The 26,442-nt window shown below is 33.7% G+C and overlaps 1 pseudogene; it reads right to left on the reverse strand.

Moving 5' to 3' along the window:
• Positions 1-973: 973 nt before the first annotated feature.
• Positions 974-26,442, reverse strand: part of LOC149168552 (26S proteasome non-ATPase regulatory subunit 2 homolog A-like) — an 82,521-nt pseudogene continuing 57,052 nt past the window's right edge.

Genomic DNA, 26,442 nt, shown 5'->3' on the forward strand with positions numbered 1-26,442 from the left:
TTAGGGTTTGCTAGGGTTTGCGTTTTCCTTCAGTTTTTCAATCCCTTTTCGCAAAGAGATTAGCTTCCTTCGAGTTATCTTTCATCCATTAATTAAAAAGCTTCTTCTAAGAGCTCATAGAAGTTGGCTTAAGCTCCTAGTGGACTTGTGCCAGCTGACCAAGTGACAGCTGCGGCGAGAGCTAGTACTTGTGCATACAGCACCGTCGCTTCCAAGTTTGTTACGAACTATCGGGTTGATAAAATTAAAGAAGGGAGTTCTAGGAGTTGCAACATTATTGCTGCAATACTGGGGCCCACCAATTGTCATCTCGACATATTGAAACTCGTAGTCACTCGTTATGTCTATTCTTGATTTTTTCTTTTTTCATCACTGTTACTACTACTCCCCATTTTGGATTTCTTCTTCTTGGTAGACCCAATATTTATTTATTAATTATTATTTTTATTTTTTATATAATAATTTTTTTAATTAAATAATATAATATATATATATATATATATATATATATATTTAAATAATATTTATTTAAATATCTTTTTTTATTATAATATATATATATATATATATAATATATATATATATATATATATATATATATATATATATATATATATATAAAACTTTTAACTATGGTTTAAACTATCCACCATAATGTTAATTCGTTCCTCCTTTTTATGCCATTAGATTTATATTATAGCTCTAAATTTAAACGATATGTTGAATCAGCTTGTGGTCACGTTGCTTGACCCTTTCATCGTTGGCCCTTTGCAGATCAATGTTTGACGGTAGGGAGGAGACAACAACATTTAAACATGTATTGGTTGTCTGCAATAGCGGAAAGGAAATCACATGTTCCTCCAAAATCGTTATGTTAGGCTGCTGATGGACAATGACTCTATCTGTGGACAGGGCTGCTGCATGTTCCAATCCTCCATGCATTCTGATTGGAATCGTAGATTTCCACTATATTTCATCCCAAAAACCTGCATTTACACACCACCGCCACTTTGTATCCATTTTCCCCTTGTTGCATGACGCCCATATGCCCCTTCAAATAATGTTCTCCATGTGTCATGGGTGGAAGTGTGAAGCGCTTACCTGCAAGGGGATTGCAGACATTGATGGAGTGGCTGAATTTGTCTCCAATCAAGAACAGGCCTATGTTGGATCCCTTGAAACGAAACGAAATTGAAACCCTAGAAACCCTAAGATTCGGGTGTACAATACCATTTTTTCCTTCGATAAAAGGAAGAGATAAATGTGAGGTATTCCACCTCTGGGTGGAGGAGTATGCGAAACATTCCCAACTGTAGTCCACCACACCTATCAACAACGATGGATTTTTTTTAGGAGGTGCCTCACCCCATTGTGTAGTAATGAATTTGGTTGACAAAAACAATGTGTTCCATTCGTTACAAACACTGCGAAATCTACAGAGATATTCAGGTGGTAGCCATGCAAGTATCTCTTCAAGCAAATCATTTGGCAGTTCCCTAACATTAAAAGCATCCATTTTATATTTTAATATTGTTGACATGAAATTAAGGTCCACATCAACATCCCAAAGTAGAATCAAACCCAATCTGGAAGCAACACTAGATTTCCCATGTTCTTTGTTTTTAAAAAGTCAATTTCCAATGTTGCCACCACTAGATGATTCTGTAGCAGCAGTCATTAATTTGTCTTGACCAAATCCAACATTTACAAATGCATTCACAAATGTGGCAACCAAGTTCTGACGAGAATCAACACTTGCACCCACACTTGCATGCCCATCAATCAAATGTGCCTTATAGATATCCTCAGGGGCCTTTGTCTCCATTATCTCAAGATCACATGCTAGAGTCAGAAAACCCTCACTCAATTTTATGTTATTAATTATTTCTTGTAGTAGTTACCATTGCTCTTCATTTCCATTTGTCATTTCATCATCTAGCTCCAATGCCACTGCTTGAAGAGCCAAAATGTAGTAGAGTTGCTTCTTCTGAAGAGGATCTACACAAGCATTGAATATGGCCTTCACATATTACATGTTGTGCATACATAAGGCCACTCTAAGTGCATTTGTGTATCCTCCAAATTTTGTATAAATTGAATAAGTTATGTCGAGGACTAACATGTCATCAGGTCTTGTAACATAAGTTGCAAATCTTGTCAAGTACAAACATGTACACTTATAATTTGTGGCATCAATATGATCAGTTAACATATCTAACTCTTCCACCTCCTTTAAAAGGTCAACTTCTTCTGGTTTCTCATTGTGCTTCACATGAAAAGAGACGATTTGTTAAACCAAATCCATTAGATCATCAACATGCGCCTCTTCCATCTATCGCTTCTGGTACTCTAGTGCAATTTCTCCAGCAAGATTCTGAACATATTCATGAGCCCAAGAACCAATACCTCCCTTGGAGCCAAGCAAAGTAAACTTAAAACTTTCCCTTTCCCCTTCTACGAACATTGTTAAAGCCAAAACTGATAAGATATTTGCCAAGTAATTCTTCAAATCTGAATTTTCCATTGTTTCATAATATGCTTTTAATGTACCATATTGAGGTCGAAGAAATTTCAGAGGTTTAGGTATTGATGTCATAGAGCTCATTGCGGTTCAAATTTCTTGCCTCATACTCTCCAGAGCCAACTTTTGCACCCTTGGATCTACATCTTGAACTCCTTCAACATACAACTCTAACTGTTGTTTCAAAGCCAAATCTTCTTCTTCTTCTTCTTCCATATTTTCCTCTTCGTCATCATCAATTTCATATTCCTCATTTTTATGATATTATTCATATTTTTGCTTCTCAAGATAGTCCTCATCCACATCATCTTCATATGTATCATCATCTTGATCTACATAATCTTCATCGACATCATGTTCATATTCATCATTATCTATTACATCTTCATTCTCATTATCATCATTCTGATCAAAATCTTCTTCTCCTGCTTCACCTTGTTTCGTTTCTTCACCATCACTATCATCTTCCTCTGCATAACTTTTCTTTAGACATATTGTAACTTCTGCACATGATTTTTCTAATCACTGAAATTCTTCTTGAACTTTAATAAATTTCTCAACACATTCAAGATGAAAATGTAATGGCATATTGTACGATGAACTACGTTCAAAGACTCGCATGATTATATTGTGCGCCATGACTCTGATACCACTGAAGCATCAAAACGGATAGCTTGTTGGCTTGAATGTAAAAATACACGAGAGGTATTTTGTAATAAGAATTTATTATATATAAAATTGTATAAGTGATGTAGAATGTTACAATGAGGACCTGCATATATACCTAAGCAGGTGTCCTTTTGTGACTGGGCATGTCTTTTAGACATGCATTTTCACTTAACTAATGACTAATTAACATAGTCATTACTTGATTATTTAGTATTTACATTTATTTATGTTTATTTTATTTTATCCAATTTATGTTCGTAACGTTAAAGCTAGAGGCTTAATGAAAAAAATGTACGTTTGTAGGTTATTGTGAAAATTCTCAAGCTTATAGAATATATTTGCCAGGTTAGAGGAACATTGAGTTCATCCAGGATGTGATATTTGATGAATATTTTTCCCTTGGAAAAGCAAGGGACTCTCCTGTCCTTACCAGTACTGGGAGAAGAGATGATACTATGGATGTAGATGCAGAGCCATCCTTGCTAGATCTTGACCTTCTAGGTGAGCCTATGGCATCTTTGTATCCTCCTCCTTGTGATCCTCCTTCTAAGAAGATACCTTTTTAGCTTCGTGATACATTGCAGGATACAAGGAGACATTCAACCCCTAAAGGCACCTTCAGAGAGAGCAAGCAGCCTCGCAGATATTCGGGATATGTTGCATTGATGAGTGACATCAATCAATTTGAACCTTGCAACTATGAAGAAGCAATGAAGGAATAGGTGAAGAGAGATGCCATGGCCTAAGAATATCAGTCCATCATGAATAGTGATGTATGGGAGGTTGTTCCGAGACTTGAAGGGAAGTCAATAGTGATTTCCAAGTGGATATACAAAATCAAATATGCAACTAATGGTAGCATTGAAAAATTCAAAGCGAGGTTCATGGCTAGAGGATTCTTCGAGAAAGAGGGAGAAGATTATGACGACACATTTGCAGTTGTTTCTCGATACACTACCATTCGGTCTATCATTGCTCTAGTTGCTAATCAGGGTGATTCTTCATTAGATGGATGTGAAGACAACTTTTCTTCATGACATACTCAAGGAAGAAGTGTACCACAGGGCTTTGAGGAACATGACAGGAAAACCCATGTTTACATATTGAAGAAAACCCTCTCTATGGATTGAAGCAAGCTCCCAGGGCTCCGTACGCTCAGATTGATGGATCCCTAATGAAGCTGGAATTCAACAAAAGAAAGGTCAATATGAACCTCTACTTCAAGGTTTCCCAAGGTATGCCTTTGATTTTGGTTTTATATATTGATGATTTGTTCTTGACTGGAGCAAAGCCTTGGATCATCTAGTGTAAGAGGGATCTTGCCTCTGAATTTGAGATGAAATATATTGGGTTGATGCATTATTTCTTGGGCTTAGAGGTGTGGTAGAAACCTGAAGATATTTTCCTTGGCCTAGGAAAATATGTTGCAAAATCTTGGAGATATTTTGGATGGTGGATTGCAAATCCATGGCCACACTGATGGAGGCAAACATCAAGAAGTTATGTGGTGAAGTTGTGGGACTAGATCTAGAAAATCCTTCTATGTACCGACAAATGATTGGGGTTTTGATGTTTCTGGTCAACACTAAACTGAATATATGTTTTTCTATTAACACCTTGAGCCAGTTCATGGTGGAACCTTTGCATGCTCATTGGATGGCTACAAAACATGTGTTGAAATGTCTACATGGGATGATCAATTATGGATTGAGATATACCTCTGATGATGATTTGAGACTTTATGGATATACAGATGTAGATTGGGCTGGGAGTGTTACCGACAGAAAGAGCACATCAAGGTGCTATTTTAGCATGGGATTTAGAATGATTTCCTAGATGAGCACAAAGCAGAAATTTGTCACTCTTAGTTCAATTGAGGCAATTTATATTGTAGCTAGTATGGATAACTGGGAGTTAACATGGTTATGGAAGCTCTTTTCAAAGTTGTTTGATCATGTGCTAGATATTACTATGATATATTGTGACAATCAAAGCGGGATCAAACTTTTAGAGGCTCAAGTATTCCATGACAAGTCGAAGCACATTGAGATCAAGTACCACTACATCAGAGATATGGTACAAAGAGGAGCAGTGAGGATCCAACACATCATGACAGATGAGTAGGTTGCAGACATTCTCAATAAGCCTTTGCCGATAGCAAAGTTCTTATTCTTTCGAGAATAGCTTGGAGTGCAAGAGAATGTATAACTCCCCAAGAGGGAACACTACTAATCGAGAACACTTAGCATATGATCTTCTCCCAATGTTTCAACTAGCCATCATTAGAGAAATTTTAATGTCTAAAATGGGCCTCCTAAGGAATATTATAAACCAATAGTGGAAATAAGATTACATGACATCATCAAATTTTACAGGGAAAAAAAAGAAAAAACAACTTTTTCAACTTATCTCCCTATTGTCTTACTCAAATTTCCAGTGGGAGCACTCATTGGATGCAAAATTTAATTCCCCATCCAAGGATTACCCATGTTGCATACTTTCGTTGGACCCTGCTATGCAAAAAAATTAGAAATACATGAAAAAATGTGATTGGAATTACATTTTTCATGTATTTCTCATTTTTGAGTAGCAGGGTCCATTGAAAATATGCAACATGGGTATTCCTTGGATGAGGAATTAAATTCAGCATCCAAAAAGTGATCCCATTCGAACTTTGGGTAAAACTGTAAGGAGATAAGTTGAAAATACGAGTTGAAAAGTAGTTCTTTTATTTTATTATTTTTAATTTTTTTTACTTTTTTACTCCAAAAATGGTGAATCATCCCCCATGGTTGACATCATCATCTTGAATCCTATTGGTTCTTATAAAGTTGATTTTGGTTGTACATTTTTGTTTTGAGGCCCATTTTGGACCTCAAAAATTCTCTAATGGGACTTGGTGGGGGAGCAGGGTGGGGGGAGATGAGCATCGAGGCTACTAGGTGTGAGGGTACTCCTTGAAGCCATGGAATTCGATGAGTACATACCCCAGTATGCATCCTAGCCCCGAGTCACCTTCATTTCTTTATTGACCAAGGGCCATATTGAGATGGTTAAGCTTGCCGGGATTGCCACTCATATGGCTAGTGGGTGAGGAGACTTAGATCTATGTCATCTTCACCAAAGTCAGACATGATTTCCATGGACTTGGTTAAAGTAATTTGATCTTAAGTATTGGATGCAAATGTTCTACCACTTGATCATTGAGGATCAAGTTAGGTGAGGACCAATCAGTGGACATAGAGTGTTTGTCATCTTTACCAAGGTCATTTATGTCTGCCATGGACTTGGTTGTGGTAAATAAATCTCTCCTATTGTCAATGTGGATCATTCTTCTTCTTCTATGGATCAAGTCATCATTGTTCAACTAAAATGAGATGAGATGAGCTTCTCTTATGTTGAGACATGTACATCCAAGATGAGATTTATGGTGCAGCCGAAATTCCTTCCTAGTTGAGAGGGAGAGTTGAAAATTGGAAACTTCGTTCAGAATTTCATTGGGAAAATGACAGATAAAATTCAAATTTTCAAGTTTAAACAAGTCAGCCTCAAAGAGTATAAGTTGGCCCACAAGTGAAATGACCCCTCCTCAAGCACATATAAATAGACATCATTGCAGATCATTTTGGCATCCATCCATCACATCAAATCTGATTTGAAATTGCAGAGAAAGTTCACACGTGCAAAGGAGCAGGAAGGAGACTTTTTATATCTACGTTGACCAAAACTTTCTCTCTCTTTTGACTTGCATTGACATGGGCACTTTGACTCTGTTTTGACAGAGTTGTTTGGACTATTTTGGGAGGCCAAATGTTTTAGGAATCTTTGACTTTGTTGAACACATCTTTATCTTTGTTTTTTGGGCATGTTGACTGCAAGCTTTGACTAGGGTTTGATCATATATTTGATTGAGGCATTTGACTGAAAATTGCAGGAGACTTTGACTTTGTTTAACTAAGTACTGACTAAGGAAAGGATGAATATTTTGTTGTGTTGACTGAATCTTTCTAGGTGTTGACCGCAAGGTTGACTATTAACTTTTACTGAGAGTTACAGACACTATTTGACTATGGTTGTTCAAGCTTACACAAGTTGAAATTCGACCCTCTGTGCAAACTGTAATATTTGACCATTATTGACTTTTCTCTCTCATTTGATTATAGTTGTCTTGGTTGGCTGGGAAAGTCAAAAGTTTGACTTTAACTGGTTTCTAGATGTGCTATTAGACTATGTATCTCATGCTTAACATTGTTTGATGAAGAATAAGAAGAATTGATTCTAGGTTTTCCCATGGTCTTTGACCGAAAATATTTGTGTCTCATTGTGCTTGGTTTTCTTCTATTGTGCATTATTGTTTACTGTTCTATCTATAATTTATTAATTGTCACTGGGATGAATCAAATTGGTTTAAGTAATTATTGCAACATAGAAAAAGTGAAAAATTAACAACTTTGAAGCTAAATCAGGATTCCTAAGGAATTCTTGACTCTTCCTTTAATAACCTCTTCTATTCACAAGCTTGAGGTAACTCTTATGGATACTTCTTCCTCCTCAATTATTGAGGAAAGTAGTCTCTGGATCAATTTGGTGGAAAAAGTGTACTTCACGATGGAGATAAATGTCTTGTCATAATCATATCCCTCTGCTGGGAGAACCTTCTATTCAATTCTCATTTTGAATTTGACTATGCTGCCATTTGCTGCATGAAAACTTCAAACTTGCTGATCTTCAGACTCTCTATAAGCTCGGATTTCATCTGGCACAACATCTTTCAAGTAGAAATTTTGGAAATTCCTCTTGCTTTGCTTTGTTTTTCCACTTCTTCCAACCACTTTCAAAGCCTTAGCAGCTTCTACTACGTACTTGCAATCGTCATAGGAGGTTATGGAAGAACAATTACAATAAAACAAGGCGCTAAAAGACAAGAGACTAACTAATAACAAAATAACAATAATCAAACAAGAGAGATAAAATACTTATCTTTTGAGGAGAAAGTTAGCTCCCTCTTGATCTTTGCATCATCCTCATCCTCATTGTGATGACATTCCTTCTTTACTAGGGTTAGAATTTTTTCTTTATGTAGAAACGTCTAAGCATATGGTTTTGTCCATAAATCCTAGGATTCCCTTATCCAAGACCTTTTGTATTGCTAGGGTTTAAAAATTCTTAGATAGGGTTTTGATTTTAAACCCTAAATCTTCATAATCCTACAAGATTAGTCTAGGGTTTACAAACCCTAAATATGTAACTCCTATTCTTGCATCATATTACAAGTCCATACCCAAATGTCCAAGGCTATAGAGCAATGTTTAAAATGATATTTTTACACATATGTACTCTCAGTTAAGTATAAATATTTTTCATAGAGAGATAATAAGAGCACATCAAGTTATGTGACTCTTCTTTCTTAAGAGAATTTTCTTCTTTGACCTTGAGAAAGGAACTCAACTTATTTTTCATTTTAAGCTCAAAATATTTTCTCACTCTTCAATAGTCCTTCTGATAGAAGCAACACTATATATCATCTCTTGATTAGTAACAAGAGTTTCAAAAAGATCATATTAACTTTTGAAATTAGATGCAAATCATATTTTGTGCATTTGACAAAAAAAAATTCACAAGGTGACACATTCTTAGACAGGAACCTTTGTATGAATATACAGGAAGCTTGAATTTCAGAGAATCTGATTTCACAATAATTTTAATTGATGTAATATCCTTAAGGCTCATCAAGGTTGCAACAGTTTTGACACTCTCCTTTACCACAATCTTGCTCAAACACTTTGAAATACTCTTCAATATTATTGAAATAAAGGTATAAAGTCTTGTGATATTTCATGAAGACTTCCTGAGGAGCAATCTGATTTCACAAACATTTACTAACATGGTTCTCAAGACAATAAACATTCAACCTTCAATGTGATACGAGCTTGGATTATCAAATTTTTACGACATAATAGCTCAATCAAGCAAACTTGAATCCTTTAGAATTGTGGAAATAATATTTTGATCCTTTTCCATGTGAGGCTTCTTGATGACTTTAGTCTTAAGTCCTAAAGAGGGACTCAACCTCTTCTTCACTCTTATTAATCTCACTATACTTCTTGTAAGTCTTGACCATTTCAACATTACTGATCTTCATCACTTCAAAAGAAAAATCACTTCTAACCATTGATCCTTACATCGTATGAAGCCTTGATTAGGTTACAAAGGATTACTTATCAAAACAAAATGTAGATGGGTCAAATATATATTGAAGTCATTAATCATCACAAAGCATTCTCTTCTCCAACATTAATTTCCAATGGTTTGGCATCAATAACAAAAATATTCCTATTGTGATGATCCGGGCCTTTCTTAATATATTCAACCTCTATAGATAGACCTATGGACTTCATCCAATTGAAATAATACTTCGGTCCTTTTTCTAGTACAAGATCATGGTTGTAAACAGAGGTTCTGTCCATGAAGGAAAATGAACTGAGGTTCAGAAATAGGATTTCGATCCTTTTTCAGAATCTGGATATGGCAGATCTAAACTTTGGATTAAATGAATGAAATTTCTTTTGCAAACATGAGATCATATCTTAGTAGACCTTCGACCTATTGCAATAAACCATTACATCTAACCTCTTGCAACGAGAATGCGACGAACTGGGCCTTCAAACAATTTTATGAGACAAGATAGTAAACTTACTAAGGTTCTTGGACCTTTGAAGATTTCTAGGAAGAATTAGAATTCATAAGAACTTCACAAAAACTTTACATCTTGGTCTGCTAACAATATATTATACTTCACAAGAACTTCGATCTATTCCCGAGCATGTTTTTCATAGTCTTAATTGTCAAAATACATACCAAACATTGCCTGTGAACATTTGTCCTTCTCTGTCTAACAAAAATTTCCGAGGCTACGTATGTTGAAATTTGATTGCAAGTAGAATTTCTAATCATGATAATTACTTGTGACTTATATATATGTTTCCTTTTAGCATTTATTTCATTCAATTCTGTCATCGAGCAATTATAAATTCAAAAATATAATTAGAGATCATAGTGCACATAAGACAATAGACACCAGAAATTAGGCCAAAGGCAAGGGAAAAACCCATCATCCTTTCCTTATAGAATCAAATCAAAATGAGAGATATGCAATTCATAGCCAAACTGACCAATAGAAGCATGCCAACTAATCCCTTTAATGCCAACTTAGCCCTCCAATCAAATATTCTCTTAGCACAATGATAGGATCATCTTCATGTTTGATCATAGAGCGAGAAATTCAAACATCTAATGCTTCTACAAGAGGAAATAATTTTGAACTTCAGAGAGCCAAAAATCTTAGACCATAGAGAACCATAAACTTGGGCTTTTGATGCTTCCAAAACTTTAGACTTGTATCTTTCCAGAACTTTAGACTGTATATCATTTGGATTGTATGGATTCCATAGAGACAAACCTTTAGACCTGTAGCTTCCACAGAGAATGGGTTTTCATATGTGTTGTTTTAGTGCTTGATTTTTGGTGGAATTTTGGAAGCCACTTCATTGTAGTAGAGAGCTCATTGGTAGCAGGCTTTCTGGAGGAATTTTGTAATTGTAATTTTTGGGAGAATAATAAAGAGGCCACTCTCTTGGAGGCAGGACCCAGAGACATAGTCCACACTAGACGAACTCCATTATCAATTGATTGTTGTGTTTCTCTTCTTGATATTATATATTCCATTTTAATTACAACTTCATTTTAATATTTTCTGCTTGATTTAAGTTAATTGCTGATTTAAGTTTTATCCTTCATGCTTGAACATTTTTACAAGCCAAATAACTTTAAAAGATCCTAGATCAAGTGGTATAAGAGAAAATTTGATGGTGGTTTGTGAGTTTGCATGATAAGTAGGAGAAAATTTAAGCAAGTTGAAGGAACACTTATTGAAGGAAATCCGGAAATTGGATCGATAAGCTTCACTCGAAGAAGAGAAATATTGTCACATAAGGGAAAAGAGAATCCTTTTGGTTCCAAAGCGGAGATTTGTGAAGCTTTCATGGAAATGAAGGCCATGGTTGACAAAATATCGAGAATGGAAGGATTTTAGAGAGGGAAGTGGGTTGAAGAAAGAAGTCAAAGACGAAAGAAATGATGGTGATTCAAAAAATACTTCTCCTCCTGCTCCTCCAAGTCCTCCAACTCCTCATTCTCCCCCTCCATCTCCTTGTGGGAAATCTGATTCAAAGAAGTTGTTGTTGATGTTGGATATTAAGTTTTACTCGCAAATATATGATGGCAAGCTTAATGTTGAAAAGCTTGACAATTGGATTCACCAGATGGAAGTCTATTACCACATGCAACAATTTGTCGATGTTGAAGTAAAAATTCAGTTGGCCGATTGGAAGGTACGACGCTAATATGGTGGGATATTACACGTCTAGAAGGTAAAACTCTTTCCTCATGGTATGAATTTGCTTCACCATTAAAATCATATCATTTAGCACATAACTAGAACGAAATAATAAAATGGAAAACTTTGCGACAACATAAAGGAAAAAGTGTGCAAAACATTATAGAGGAGTTTAGGAAAAAAAACATTAGCTTTAAATATTCCACTAAATACATGACTCTTTTGAAGTATATTGGTAGTTTTCATGGATATATACACAATACAATTTTTCTTTTGAAGCCATCTGACCTAGATGAGGTTTATGTACAAACAAATTATATTGAAGCAAGTAAAAAGGGTTGTGGGGTCTCTGTGGAAGACATTCGATTGAAAGACAATAAAGCCAAAGGAAAGGAGAAGCCAAAAAGAACAACTTTTGTGAAAAAGGGCGATGAAACAATTTCTTGTTCTAATTGCAGGAAAGAGGGACATGATGATGATCATTGTTGGAAGCTACATCCAAAGCTGAGGTTTAAGTGGTTCCAAAATAGGAAGGGAAAATAGAAGGTGGCAACGACAATCCAACAAGATATGGGATCATAATTTGGCGATGAAACACAAATCGCGGCTATGGGTTTGATAGGTATTTCGTCTTCTATTTTGGCAAGATAGAGGAATGAAATATTTCACATAAGGGTGGCAACCAACCATGTAAAAGTAGATACTTTATTTAACACTGGTTCTCAAGCCAGCCTGATATCTAAGGCAACCATTAAGGAACTGAATTTGGAAACAACACCTCATCCTAAACCTTATGTGCTTGGATGGCTATGTAACAACACTAAGTTGGAGGTGACTAAGAATCGTAAGCTTAGGTTCGCTATTACATCTAAATTTGTGGATGAGGTTGAACTGAATGTGGTTCCATTGGACATTTGTGGAATTTTGCTTGGAAGTCCTTATTTGTTTGACATGAAGGATATCTACTACAAGAAGAAAAACATGTATCACTTTTTCTAGGACATGATAGAGTATATCTTCCAAGCTCATTAAATGAAGGATGATTCTTCATTGGTAACCACAGGGAAGTTTAAAAGGCTTGCAAATGTGAGCAAGACCTTTTCACTCATATCTGCAATGGTGGACAAAAAAGGTGTTTTGGAGCATGGGAATTTGTTGTGGGAACTTGTTAAGAGGATCAAACATCTTGTTAATACATTATTATTAACATTCTTGTGTTTTTTATTGTTGCTAATGTTTAGTGCATGGGTAGTGGCTGATGTAACACATACTAAAGGATGTGGGAAAGTGCAAATGGTTAACAATGTGGTTTCAGTTGTCATAGTTTTTGGGAAATATATTGTGATGAGAAAGATACACAGAATAGGATGGACAAATACCAAGTAAGTGGGGATACTGATTCCACATTTAGTATGTGATTAAGAACCCTTTGGAATTCCAAACGTCTATCGGTAAGGAAGATTAATCTGGGAGGATTTGAAAAGAGGCCTAATTTCTAAAGTCTCCAAAATTTGATGGTAATAGGGTCGTGCCAAAGATATTGACGAGACGATTCCAATATAACTGGAATTACATCGAATAGAGTCCATGTGTGAAAGTTATAATGATTTGAAGATTTTGACCAACATGGAAAAAGTCAACCTTGCCTTGACATGTGGAAACATATGAATATGACACATGAAAATATGGGTGTGGCAAGATGTGGCAATACCTGATCTCAACATGTGGCAGACAAGGTGATGTGGCAATTATGTGGCAATTTAGTGGACCATTCAGGTTGCGACATGTGGCCCAATCAAACATCACCATGTGGCACCTCGCAACACCAAAATTGGGTTTGATTTCGCTGACTGACATCGTCGGGATTCAAACACATGACCTTTGGGTTACAAGGCATACGACTCCACCAATGAGCCATGCATTTGTTTTATTATAATAATGGATGCAACTATATTTAAGTTTTATTTGTAATGGCTAATGCAAAAGGAGGAAGCTCGCGAGTTTGACCTTGCAACCTCCCACAACTAATCGCTACGTGGTTAGAAGTTGTTACAATGGAGACCAACACACAGTTGAATACAATTTTCACATGTGTATATGAGTTTATTGTTTTGGTTGTTGTAACCTCCACCGATAAGTGTATCAACACCAGGGACGTTATGTTTTGATTGGACCACATTCCGATTTGTTACAACAACATATTATATTATTATATATGGTATGGTTCCAACGATTATACCCAATGTCGTTGAGCATTAATGTATACCATATTAATAATAATATGGTTATTGTTGCAACGATCTACTATAAGTACCTACAATTTAAATATACAACTAATTTTGTCAATCATGTGATTAATAATCAACACACAACTATTCAACTAATTAGCATAGAATTTCAAAAAACATGAGCAATAATACTTACCAGTAGCCACAATATTCCTTACTTGTGATTTTGGAGTTGAATGCTATTTGAATCCCGATAACCACAAAAAACGTTTTGGGTACGACTCTCCACCCAACGATAGGCTCAGCTGCACATAATCTTTCTACAACTAGCCACCCCCGAGCCCTCAATCAACGTACTACTGCCAAGGAATCCTTTGTCTCACCAAACTTTTCTCCCCAGAGAATGGATGAAGGAATGGATGAATCTCATCCTCATCATCATTCCATTAAATAGACCAAAAAATGGAAAGAGGTCTGCATGCACACTTTCATTTCTATGTTTTAAGTTTTACTTAATTTAATATTTCTCTTAATTTAACTCTTTCTTATTTTATTTTATTTTACTTTTGTTATCTTTACTTATTCTTACTATTTGTATAGTTTACTTTTATATATATTTATTTATAACTCCATATTTTTGTTTACTATTTTATTTATTTATTATTATATTGTTTTCATTATTTATTATTTATTTACTATTGTTATATTGTTATATTTTTTTATTATTTTTTATTATTATCTTTTCTTTATTGTTTATTGTTTATTATTATATTTTATTTATTGTTTATTGTTTATTTACTATTATTATATTTTCTTTGTTGTTTATTATTTATTTACTGATATTTTAATATTATTATTATTATTATTATTATTATTATTATTAGGGGGTATTACATACTCCCCCCTCTTTAAGGAACTTCATCCTGACGTTAAATTGAATCATTTAAAATTTTATCCTATTTAGTTATTTATTACTTTATGTTTGCTCCACACTCTCTGTTGAACTAGTATAACGAGTAGGTATCGAAAGTTTCCACAACACCAAGGAAGTCCCAACGAATCTCTGTCATTTTTCCCACTTTCTAAACCAGGCATAAGCCTCATCGTTTTATACCATAGCCTATGTCTGGCCCCAAGGCTCACGCTAAAGCGTAGACCTCATTTTCCCCTAGGTAGACGTTTGGCCCTAGTACTCAATTGCTCCAGTCATCTCGCAAGGTTAGCCCACTCCCTCCACACTCACTAAGGTGCACAGTCCCAGGCATTAAAGTCCTTACACTCCCACCAAACTTCAGCATCCCAATCCAATATCAAGCACTTGGCCTACAATATGAGGCACTTAGCCTCCTCAAGATGGTCCCATAGCCTCTCAAGAGCTATCCATCAAGAATTATACAAGACAAAGGAACCACTAGCATATGTAGTGTTGATTGAGTCTGTCCCTAGTCCATATGGTGTTACATATTCTACCTCGTAGATATGGGCTCCCACGAGATCATCAAATAAACTAGTCCTCGGCCCAATTGTGGAGTTCCTATTAGTCACCACACCCCAACATGCAACCAATGCATTATTTATAATCATAGTATCATAGAAAATCATCCATATTCCAACCCTTGGATGTCATCCTGATAACATAACAACATTGTTATCACAACATTCTAAATAGCAAAGAACTACATGCTCTTACATGTCGTAAAATATGCATGCAATTACCACATGCTTCACATCATAAAATACCCTCATAAGTTATAACATCAACATATTTGCATCAAAGATATATCATGACATCACATAATAAATGAACCACATGTCAATATACATCATATCATAACATCATGATCCCTATGCATATCATATCCATCATGAGCATTCAACATCATTATCATAACAAATAAATAAATAAGCACCACATATACATCATTAACCTCTCATCAAAACTATATCCATTTACCACATACCATCACATCATGAAACATCATTAATATGAGAATCATCTCAATACTTATCAAATATAGAACAACAATATGCTTTAAACATTCTTATCATGAATTAATTTCATTTACTTATATAAACAATGAATACTAACTATGAATTAAGATTATTCAACATCCCTCTAGGATCTATGTTATCTCATCAGTACTATTAGTGTCATGTTTTCATCAAGGTACCAATTACTTTTCAATAATCATTTCTTGTTCTTTCTATTAGGAAGTTTACCATTTACACCGTAGTATACTCATTTAAGTACATCATTAAATTTCAAATGAGCCTTGTCATGTTGAGCCTTAATCTTTCATCAGGTATTCTTCCTTCCCCAAGGAAATTTTAGTGAAATTCATTTTTAAAATATTACCATTTTTACAATCATTTAAATCATCAATATCAAGTTAAAATTCCATGATCACTATACATATTTTGCTTATTCGTTCTAGTATCGTTCTACTTAATGACACACATACACTAGGTCATCTTTGTTTAAGTTTGTTATTTTTCTTAATCAACTTTCATGAGGGTTTGTTGATCCCTAGTGATTTATCCATCATTGTATAATTATCATTATACATCCTCAAAAGACCTACTTATCTCATCGAGTTCTCATCTCAATACCACTTGATCTCACTTCTTTTTTCAATTTGTGCATATTATTCTTGAAGTCTCATGATAGAATTTCCAATAACATATGTTTTTATGCTTCATGCTCAATGTTTTCTCATTAATCTAACTAGTTTACTTCGTTTTCAATAAGTTAAACAATCGTTATCCTTGAAACATTTTCCTAGTTTATCACTTGTCATTTCTCACCAATTACAAGTATTCACAAATTCCAATCTTGACACTTTTAAATTTTGTAGGTCATCACTATGACCCTTACCAATCATGTTGTTCAATCCATTCATCAATATCCTTAAGAGAACTTTCCACTTGAGATAGACCCCATAATTTAGTGCTAGACATTATTACATTTTCACAGTTCCCTTCACACTTTAATGTTATGCACCTTAAGAATTGTATGAACTTTAATTAGCTACTCCAATCTTAAAATTTCATATTTTTTTTATTCACATTAGCACCATGCTCGACTATCACTAATGTTGGACTTACCATGAAAAAAATACCTTAATGCTAGGGCATTTTCCGAATTTTTGCTCGCAAAATCTTCCCAATTTCTATTTTTAGCTTCTTTATTCCTGTCTTGCAGACATTCATGGATTATGTAATCATAGGTTACCCTAATTCCTACATATCTATTGAACTTATTAATTATCACAATCATTAAACTTCATTAACTGTTAATCATTAAACTTCATTAACTATTATCAATTCCTATTACAAAATCTTCCATCAAATTATAGGACAATTTATTACGTCTTGCTGATTTCTTACGCTTGTTTGTGAAACTTCCACTCATTCCCTTAAGTATCTATCTAGTATTGTTATCTATTTATCCCATTATTCCAAGTTGGTCAGGTCACCACTACTACCATTCATTATCGTTAATAATAAATTTGTAAGTTCTTCCCTTGTCATTCCTTCTTAGATAACTTCATTAAAAATATACCGTTAAGATTAAGGATCAATCTTAGAACCCCTCCTTTTTTTTTCTTTTAATATTTTTTAATACCCTTATCTCCTTATACTTATTTTTCCACAATGCTAGTTGTTAGCACTATTATTTCAAAGTTATATCATTTTCTTTCCCCTTTTTAAGAGAAGATATCCTAGAAACAAAGGCATAACATTTTTAATTCTATTCTATAGGCACTTTAAATATATTCCACATCAACTTTAAATATTTTTCACATCAAACTCCCGATTCTTTATGGATTGTATATCATACTAATATTCCCTTTGATGAGAAAACGTGATAATAGATAAGCATTACCTCTCATTTATATCACTAAATTCTCACTTCCAAATTACATCGTTCCTAGTAGGTTGTCATAGTAATCATCGCCCCATAGTCTCATCATAAATAAGTTTGAAAAGTTTTTTGTTCACTGGTCCTTATCTCATTGGCATATAAAATATCTTTAAACACTTCAACCTTCCAATATTTCATTAAGTTTCCACAATGCATCACTCTAAAAGGTGTGCCTCTTAACAAGTGCAAACGTAAATATCTTAGTGACAATGTAATTCCTATAGTTATTTTTTTAATACAACCTCTTTAAGATACACATGAATTATATTAATTTCTAAACAATCAATTTGTGCATAATCCACCTCAATCCACTCGAATATGATTTTCCACACCTAATTTGCACATGTAGCTTGGAAAATTTAGCCTATTATTAGTCTTGGATGTTATTTCATATTGGATGACCTCTTCCTAATGTTCATAGTTAGGATTTCATTACCAATCTTTCCTTCTTCAAGAGGCTACATCCTTAGAGAAAAGTCAACCAACAACTACCAATATACACCATGAATCCAAAATTTCAATCACTCTATCTTACTTAACCAACTAATCCACATCATTTACTAAGTTTTTGTTTATTCACTTCTCCTCCAATGTAAGTAGTCAAATATGATCTCAATGCATTTTTTCTTCTTTTATTTCATCCTTTTTTTTTAATATTCAAATAAATGCTTTAACAGTTATTAATTTACACTCAAATTTTATATTAAATCAAATACCACACTCATAAATATTATAAATAATAATTTTATAAACCTTCATACAATGAAATATTACAACGTACTTCTAATAAATAATAAAATACGATAATAATTTATCAATTCTAAGATAATATCTTAATATTAACTAAAGAAATTCAATCTTCATTACCCATTTCAACATAGTACCTTAATAATAATTAAACAAATTCAAGCTCTATCATCCAGTATTAAATGGATGAAGCCACATTTTATAAATTTCTTCCCAATATTTAAAACTTCTATTCATTTTTATACTATATATTAATATATGTTCTACATAACACTCATTATTAATATTTAAACTATTTTTATTTATTTATTATATAACTAGAATTACCTTTCCAAATAACAAACTCCTTCAAAAAAAAAATTTTAGGCACAAAGCTTTATTATCCCTAACCTTATTTAAACTATTTTTTTATTTTTTTATTATACAACTAGAATTACCTTTCCAAATAACAAACTATTTCAAAAATGAAATTTTAGGCACAATTCATACTTTTACATGTGATGTTTTTATTCTCCACAATATTTTATATTCGATTTTTTTTTAAACACTTTACATGATAGCCATGAATACACATTGAAGTGGATAAAGTATTGAACATAAGTCTTGGCATGTGCATCATGACAATGTATACTATTGGAGTTGGGCGGTGCTTTCAAAAACCCCATTTTTTGATCCAGATTCCAGAAAATCCATTAATGGATTGGCAGATGTGGGATTGAGGTTTGGTACGGTTGTCGAAGAAGCACATATCAATAATATTTTTAAATATTTAAATTATACAAGAATAATATTAATGACTTTGCATAGGTCTTACGTGGCAAGGTAAGTTGTATAGAAAGAAAATTTTGTTGCTCACATAATTTGGATTTGCTTCAAAAGTTATTAAAACCCTGAATTTGAATTATTATGCTTTATCTTTATCCCATCCTTGCGGTCGATTCAAATGAAGGGAGGAGGTAGAGAGCCTTGGATGGAGGCTAGCAATTTTCATAGATTTATGATTTTGATTTTTTTATTTATTTTTTACCTTTTCACTACTTATTTGTATTTTTAAGGACTCAAAATCTTGATTTAGTTTATCAAAAGATAATTTAAATAATAAAATTAGAAATAAATGAATATAAAAAAGATTGACATAACTAAAAAGAAGGTATCGTGTTCTACATTAAATAATTAATCTGATTTTCATGAAAATCCATCCATATTAAAAAAATTCACTACCCTTTTATGGTTCTCTAAACAAATTGAATTTGACATGTGTGGCTCAAAAATCATGTCTACTTATATTTCTTTTTCTTTTTCTTTTCCAAATCACAAATACATATATTTTTTAATCATCTCCCAATTACTTCTACAAAAACCATTTATTTTCGCCTATTTTTTATTTTTTTATATTCTCTCAATTTTTTATATAAAAAATATATATTTCCACCTAAATTTTCATATACCAAGAGACTTGATAATACTACATGGTATTACTAAATAATTTAAGACATAAAATAAATTTATTTAAGAATAAGTTTTAACAATCCAACTTGTATAATAGGCTTTAACAAAATTAGACATGCATGTTAGGGCTCATAGGCCTCAAGGGTTATAACCGGCTCCGATACCATATGTAACAACACACAATTTAAATATACAACTAATTTTATCAATCATGCAATTAATTATCAACACACAATTATTTAACTAATTAGAATAGAATTTCTGAAAAGATGACCAAAGATGACTTACGTGTAGTGACAATATTCCTTGTGATTTTGGAGTTGAACACTATTTCAATCCCTCAAACTGCAACAAAGTCTTTGGGAACGACTCTCCACCCAACCATAGGCTCAACTGCACATAATATTTCTACAGCTAGTCACCCTCGAGTCCTCAATCAACCTACTACTCCCAGGGAATCCTTTGTCTCACCACACTTTTCTCCCAAGAGAATGGATGAAGGAATGGATGAATCTCATCCTCATCATCGTCCATTAAATAAAAAAAATGGAAAGGGATTCGCATGCACACATTCCATGTGTCAACATGCACTTTTATTTCTTTATTTTAAGTTTTACTTAATTTGATATTTCTCTTAATTTAACTCTTTCTTATTTAATTCATTTTTACTTTTTGTTAATTTGACTTATTCTTACTATTTTTATGGTTTACTTTTAGATATATTTATTTAAAACTCCAGTTTATTATTTGTTATTATTATATTCTCTTCATTATTTATTATATATTTACTATTATTATATTTTCTTTATTGTTTATTATTTATTTACTAATATTTTAATATTGTTTTATTTGATTTATTTATTTATTATTATTAGGGGGTATATATATATATATATATATATATATATATATATAATGAATGCATTGGTTGCATGTTGAGGCGTAGCGACTCATAAGAACTCCATAATTGGGCCAAGAGGACCGATTTATTTGATGATCTTGTGGGAGCCCATACCTACAAGGGAGAATATGTAACACCATATGGGTTGGGGATAGACTCAATCAACACTATATATATATATATATATATATATATATATATATATTGGTTAAATGTATGTTATTTTATAATATGCTTGTAATGGGTGGGTCGCAACCTTTGTGGGCTTGATCTCGGGGCTTAGACCCTTCCACGCAATATATACAAAATGATATTGCATTTGACCACAAGTGTGTGGTTTGTGAAAAGGCCGAACTCTTGCTATTTGAAGGCTTGTGATATACTATGTATAGTTGATAATACATAGTGTAGCTAAGGGAGAGATAGGTTTGTACGAGTTTTTTAGGGCATTACAATGTTGTGGTTGTAAAGTGTATGGTGCCAAGAGTCTTTAATTCTTATTTTGGCCTACATATTTTGTAATAAGTAGAGTTTTAGAGCTTGAATTTGTAGCAACCAAAGGATGTTTTTGGTGCCATTTTGGAGGCCACTTCCTAGCAGTACAGATCTCATTTGTAGTAGGATTTTTGGAGGCATTTCTTAATTGCAAATTATGGGAGAATAATAAAAGGGCCACTCCCTTGGAGGCAGGACTCAAAGACGTAGTACACACTAGACGAACTTTGTTAGCAATTGGTTATTGTATTTCTTTTCTCTATCTTCTATATTTTGTTTTAATTGCAACTTCATTTAAATATTCCCTGCTTGGTTTATGTTAATTATTGGTTTAAGTTTTATCATTCACGCTTGAACATTTTTACAAGCCAAGTCACTTTAAAAGATTCTAGATCACCCCTGTTCCAAGTCTCTTTGCTATGCAACTTTGTTTTGTTTTCTTGGATGTCCATGTGTTGTGTTGTTCTCCCATCATGCAGTTGTGTTATATATATGAGTCGTTCCCTCTCCTCTGTGTGTTTATCCTCATATACACATGGGTTGACTCGCCCTCATAATTTGTGTGTGTTGGGTTAGGGTCACATCATTATTCCGCCAAAGTGCTTACATGAAACACCCATTTGCGCCTATTTCACCTATATCGTCTTGACCAACATGTCATTGTTTACGTGCTCACTTGGTTGGGTCGCCTTAGTCCATGACTTTGTTCCACCATGTCACTCGCCATTGGGTCCAACGTGCCTCGAATGACCATATTGCATCCATTTGGTTGCTCATCTTAGGGGCATCTTGGGCCACACCTAGGGGCACCAGTGCCACCTCCCATGGTCTTTCTCTCGATTTTTATGCATTTCTTGTTAGAGTCCTACCTTAGGGGACAATTTTTTTATTTTACAAACAGAATTCATCATAATAGTAACTAATTATTAGATGCAAGAAACCAAGTTCGTGCTTTATCAATTGATAAGTAATGTCATTTAAGTTATTGTGTTTCAAATAATAAGAAAATAAAGATTTTCCTTTTAAACTAATCATCCATTAGCAACATCCATTATGAAAGTCACATGGTAATTAAAACACATCCATAAATTTACAATTCAAACATCATACCCTTCACTTTTATGATATGATAATTATATAAAAAAACAAGAATGTAATAGAATTTTATGGAAACATGAAGTATCATTCACAAGGGAGGGATATTCTATCTTGACTTTCTTACTTCTTATGCTCTCTTGTTGTTGTTCGCGTACACGTGTGAAGGATGTTGCATCTTGACCAAATGTCACTGGCTCACTGGTTGACCTCTTAGCCTACTCCTTGGGCACACTTCTTCCCCATAGACCCTTGAGCTACAATGGGGATAAAGGTAGAGGAAGAATACTAACTAATGGATGAGAGCACTCTTGACTCAAGAATTCCCTCTTTAATGGCCTCCACCACACCAAACTCACTATAGACTTTGTAGAAATTCAAGGGGAAGTTCTTGAAGGGTATGACCGACTTGACACCCTTAGCATCAAGAAGAAATTGATTGGTGTGGCACATTTTCAACTTCAAAGGGAAGTTCTTGAAGGACGCAAATGACTTGACACCCTTAACATCAAGAAGAAACAACTAAAATATAATTAAGATTCGATAATCGTACAACTTTTCATAATGTAGTGAGGTTTTAGAACCAAGATAACTAAATCAAAAGTAAACCCTAGGATAAAGGGAGAAGTAGAAATTAAAATAGAAAAAAAAGGGAGATTAGACCAATTGAGTAACTCTACCATTCCCATGTTTGGAAAATCTTAGGTAAATATTGTGCATTTAAAGGAACTCCAATGTATGTAAGTGTTTTAATAAGAAAAAAGGGGAAAGAGACATAGTTAATTAGAAACATTAATCCTAGGATAGTTTAACCTTATTAAGAGAATAGGGTGGTGAATGAAATTAAAGAATAATAATTGGAGAAACTTAGCTTTATGAGAGAACCTCCATGTGGCAAGAGCCAACACAACGATCTCCATCTAAGAGTCAATTTGAGATAAAGTAGGGTGTAGTTGGGGAACTAAATCTGAGACCTACCAATTGAATTGAGCAATGAACATAAATTAAAGACTATAAAAAGGGGATCAAGAGACAACTACGAGAAGAAATAGGGAGTCATGTTGGGGTGAGGGAAAATATATTTTTTAAATAAGAATTTATGTAAATAATTTAGGAGATCCTTGGTGAGAGGCTAACACGTGGATGAGTGAATAATCAAACTTTTAGATTAATAAAATAATTATTTTGCATGAAATGACAAGTGTCATCTATGAAGCCTTCTAGAAAAGGAGCAAGCTATGGGAGAGAGATCAATTTTTTCCCTACTATTGGATGAATTACATAATGATACTTTGAGTGAATACAAAGTCTATAGTGAGTTTGGTGTGGTGGAGGCCACTAGAGAAGGAACTATTTAGCCAAGAGCGCTCTCTTCCATCCACTAGTTTCTTCCTCTACCCTACATTCCCATTATAGCTCGAGGGTCCATGGGAAAGAAGAGTACCCAATGAGTACACTGGGAGATCAAGGACATTTGGTTAGAACACAACAACTTTCACATGTGTACACAGAAAACAAGCAAAGAGTAAAAGAAGCAACAAATCCAAGTTCGAATCTCCATCTGTTTGGTGAATGGTACCTCGTGTTTCCACAAAATTCTATTACATGCTTATTGTTGTATATAATTATGAGATTGTAAAAATGAAGGATATGATATTTGAATTGTAAATTTATGGACTATTGATGTATGTGTCTTAAAATTAATATGTGCTTCTCATGTTGATGTGTATTTAATTAATATGTGACTTTCATAATGGATGTTGCTAGTGGACGATTAGTTTAAAATGAAAATATTTATTTGCTTATTATTTGCAACACGATAACTTAAACGACATTACTTATTGATTAATAAAACACTAGCATGTTTCCCTACATCTTATTATTAGTTGCTACTATGATGAATTTGGTTTGTAAAAAAAAAAAATGCGCCCTAAGGGAGGTCTGTACAATGTGATCAAGTTGGGAGCATGGTCGTCCACATCCATTGTGCCACCAAGTTGTCCACATGCTCCCAATGGAAACTCCAAGTGATAGTTTTCCAATACCTCATGTTGACATGCTCTTGCCCAAAATCCATTTTTGTCACATTTCGTGTGATATTTCATTGAAAATCATGTGATGGAGATATCGCCCATGACATGTGCTCTGGTTAACATTGTGCCCAACCTTGGGGTGACATATTTAGATATTATGGTGGGCTACTACCGTTAAACAAGTTGGCAACCCTTACTTTTGTATTGCGTCACTCGTGAGTTTGTGAAAGGAATTCTACATTTGGAAGAAAAACCCATGTGTCAACCTAGCATGTTAAAAATAAGAGATAAACAGTGTAGAGAAACTCTTGTGTCCAACTCATATGTTAAAAATAGGACATAACCGGTTGTTGCATCATGTATGCAACCAACCAATTATAATGTTGTCATAAGCGAAAAGGTCGGTGTGCAGAGTTAGCGTTTACACTTTGAACCATCAATACGCTCCTTTTGCTTCCATTGATATCATAACTTGACAACATTTCTTTGACAAATATTTAAATTTCTTATTTTACAAAGAGTATGATGCACGTCAACTCACATTGCAAAAATAATGCATAGATGTCGGTATTGGGAGATGTTTCTTTCAAAAATATTACAATTTTGATGTTGCCATGCAATTCAGCACACCTTGCAAAATTAGCAATGGGTGCAGGGATCATGGAAGGTCGTATTTGAAGAGTTACTTTTGGTTTAATAATTTAATGTTTGACAAAATAGAATAAACAAATTACTATGATAACCAATTATTTTCATTTGGAAAGCGAAAAAAATATTCCTTTCATCAAAATAGGATGTTTTAATACTATCGAGAATAATGTTTAAATATTGTGTTTTTTTTTAGATTTTCTTTATAAATACGTAAAATTTGATCTTTAAAATTTGAAATATAATATTAAAATATCTAATATTTGTTGAAATTTGATGACTATAAAAAAGTTTCCAAAAATCCCAACCCAGTTTTAATTTCACCTTATCACTCCCATTCAGTTAAATGGCCTTTCCCATAAACATACATTCAACATAGAGTTCTAGAAATGAAAATTTCAAATTATAACACATGGGAATGTCAAATCATGCTGAAAATAAATATGGACATAACCAGACTAGCAACACACAAAAAAATACACAAAAATTTTTGGTCAACATAGACCCAGGCAAAACCCCTTCAATCTTCTCCGGGGAAAACCTGCTAGAGAGCTCTTCAAATTTATGTATCTTTCAAGTTCAGGAAAAATACATTTGCAGACAAAACAAAATAGCAAAATACAACTTATCTCTTCATCCCAAAACTCCTTTAAAACCATGCCCACTTTGCCTCGATTTTTGTGCCCACTTGAAGCTGAAAATATGTATTGTACGGATATGACTGTACAGGCTTATGTATCGTTGTATGAACTGTACAGATTTATTTTTTCAAAAAATTATCTCGAATGACGCGTAGCTCACAGCATTCAATGATGTTCATACTGTACCTTTTGTTGTCTTCTAAACCTCGATTTCCATGCCCAGTTTTTCCTAGAAATCATTCTTTCAGCTTGTTGAAACAAATTTCTCCTTCAAAACTTTTCTCCAGCTCTCAGCCTCCTTTCTCCAATTTGTTCATGAAGAATGAATGTATTCTATTTTTCCTTTCCCCCTTTTGTTTCCCTAAATGACTTTTGGGCAACCCTAAGATCTAATGGCTCAGATTCATTTAGATCAAGGGATGAGAATAAATGTGCATTTAATTCTCACTTTCTATTTTTTAACTCACCCATTAAATAAAGTACCCACATTGTACTTTATGTCTAAAGTCACTTTTCACTTTATAATTTAACATTAACTTTACCACTTATAAAGTCACTTTCACTTTATAAAGTCACACTTAGGAAAACAATTATTTTGGACACTTTTCCCTAGGTAGAGACTAACCCATGGGAAACCACTTATCCAAGGTATATTAAAAATAAATACTCCCTCTTACCGAGGAAAGTATTTCTCA

This window comes from Pinus tabuliformis, chromosome 4_2, assembly GCF_031772625.1.
Source record: "Pinus tabuliformis cultivar Carrire ecotype Pingquan chromosome 4_2, CPIR1, whole genome shotgun sequence".
In the NCBI taxonomy this organism is placed as follows: domain Eukaryota; kingdom Viridiplantae; phylum Streptophyta; class Pinopsida; order Pinales; family Pinaceae; genus Pinus; species Pinus tabuliformis.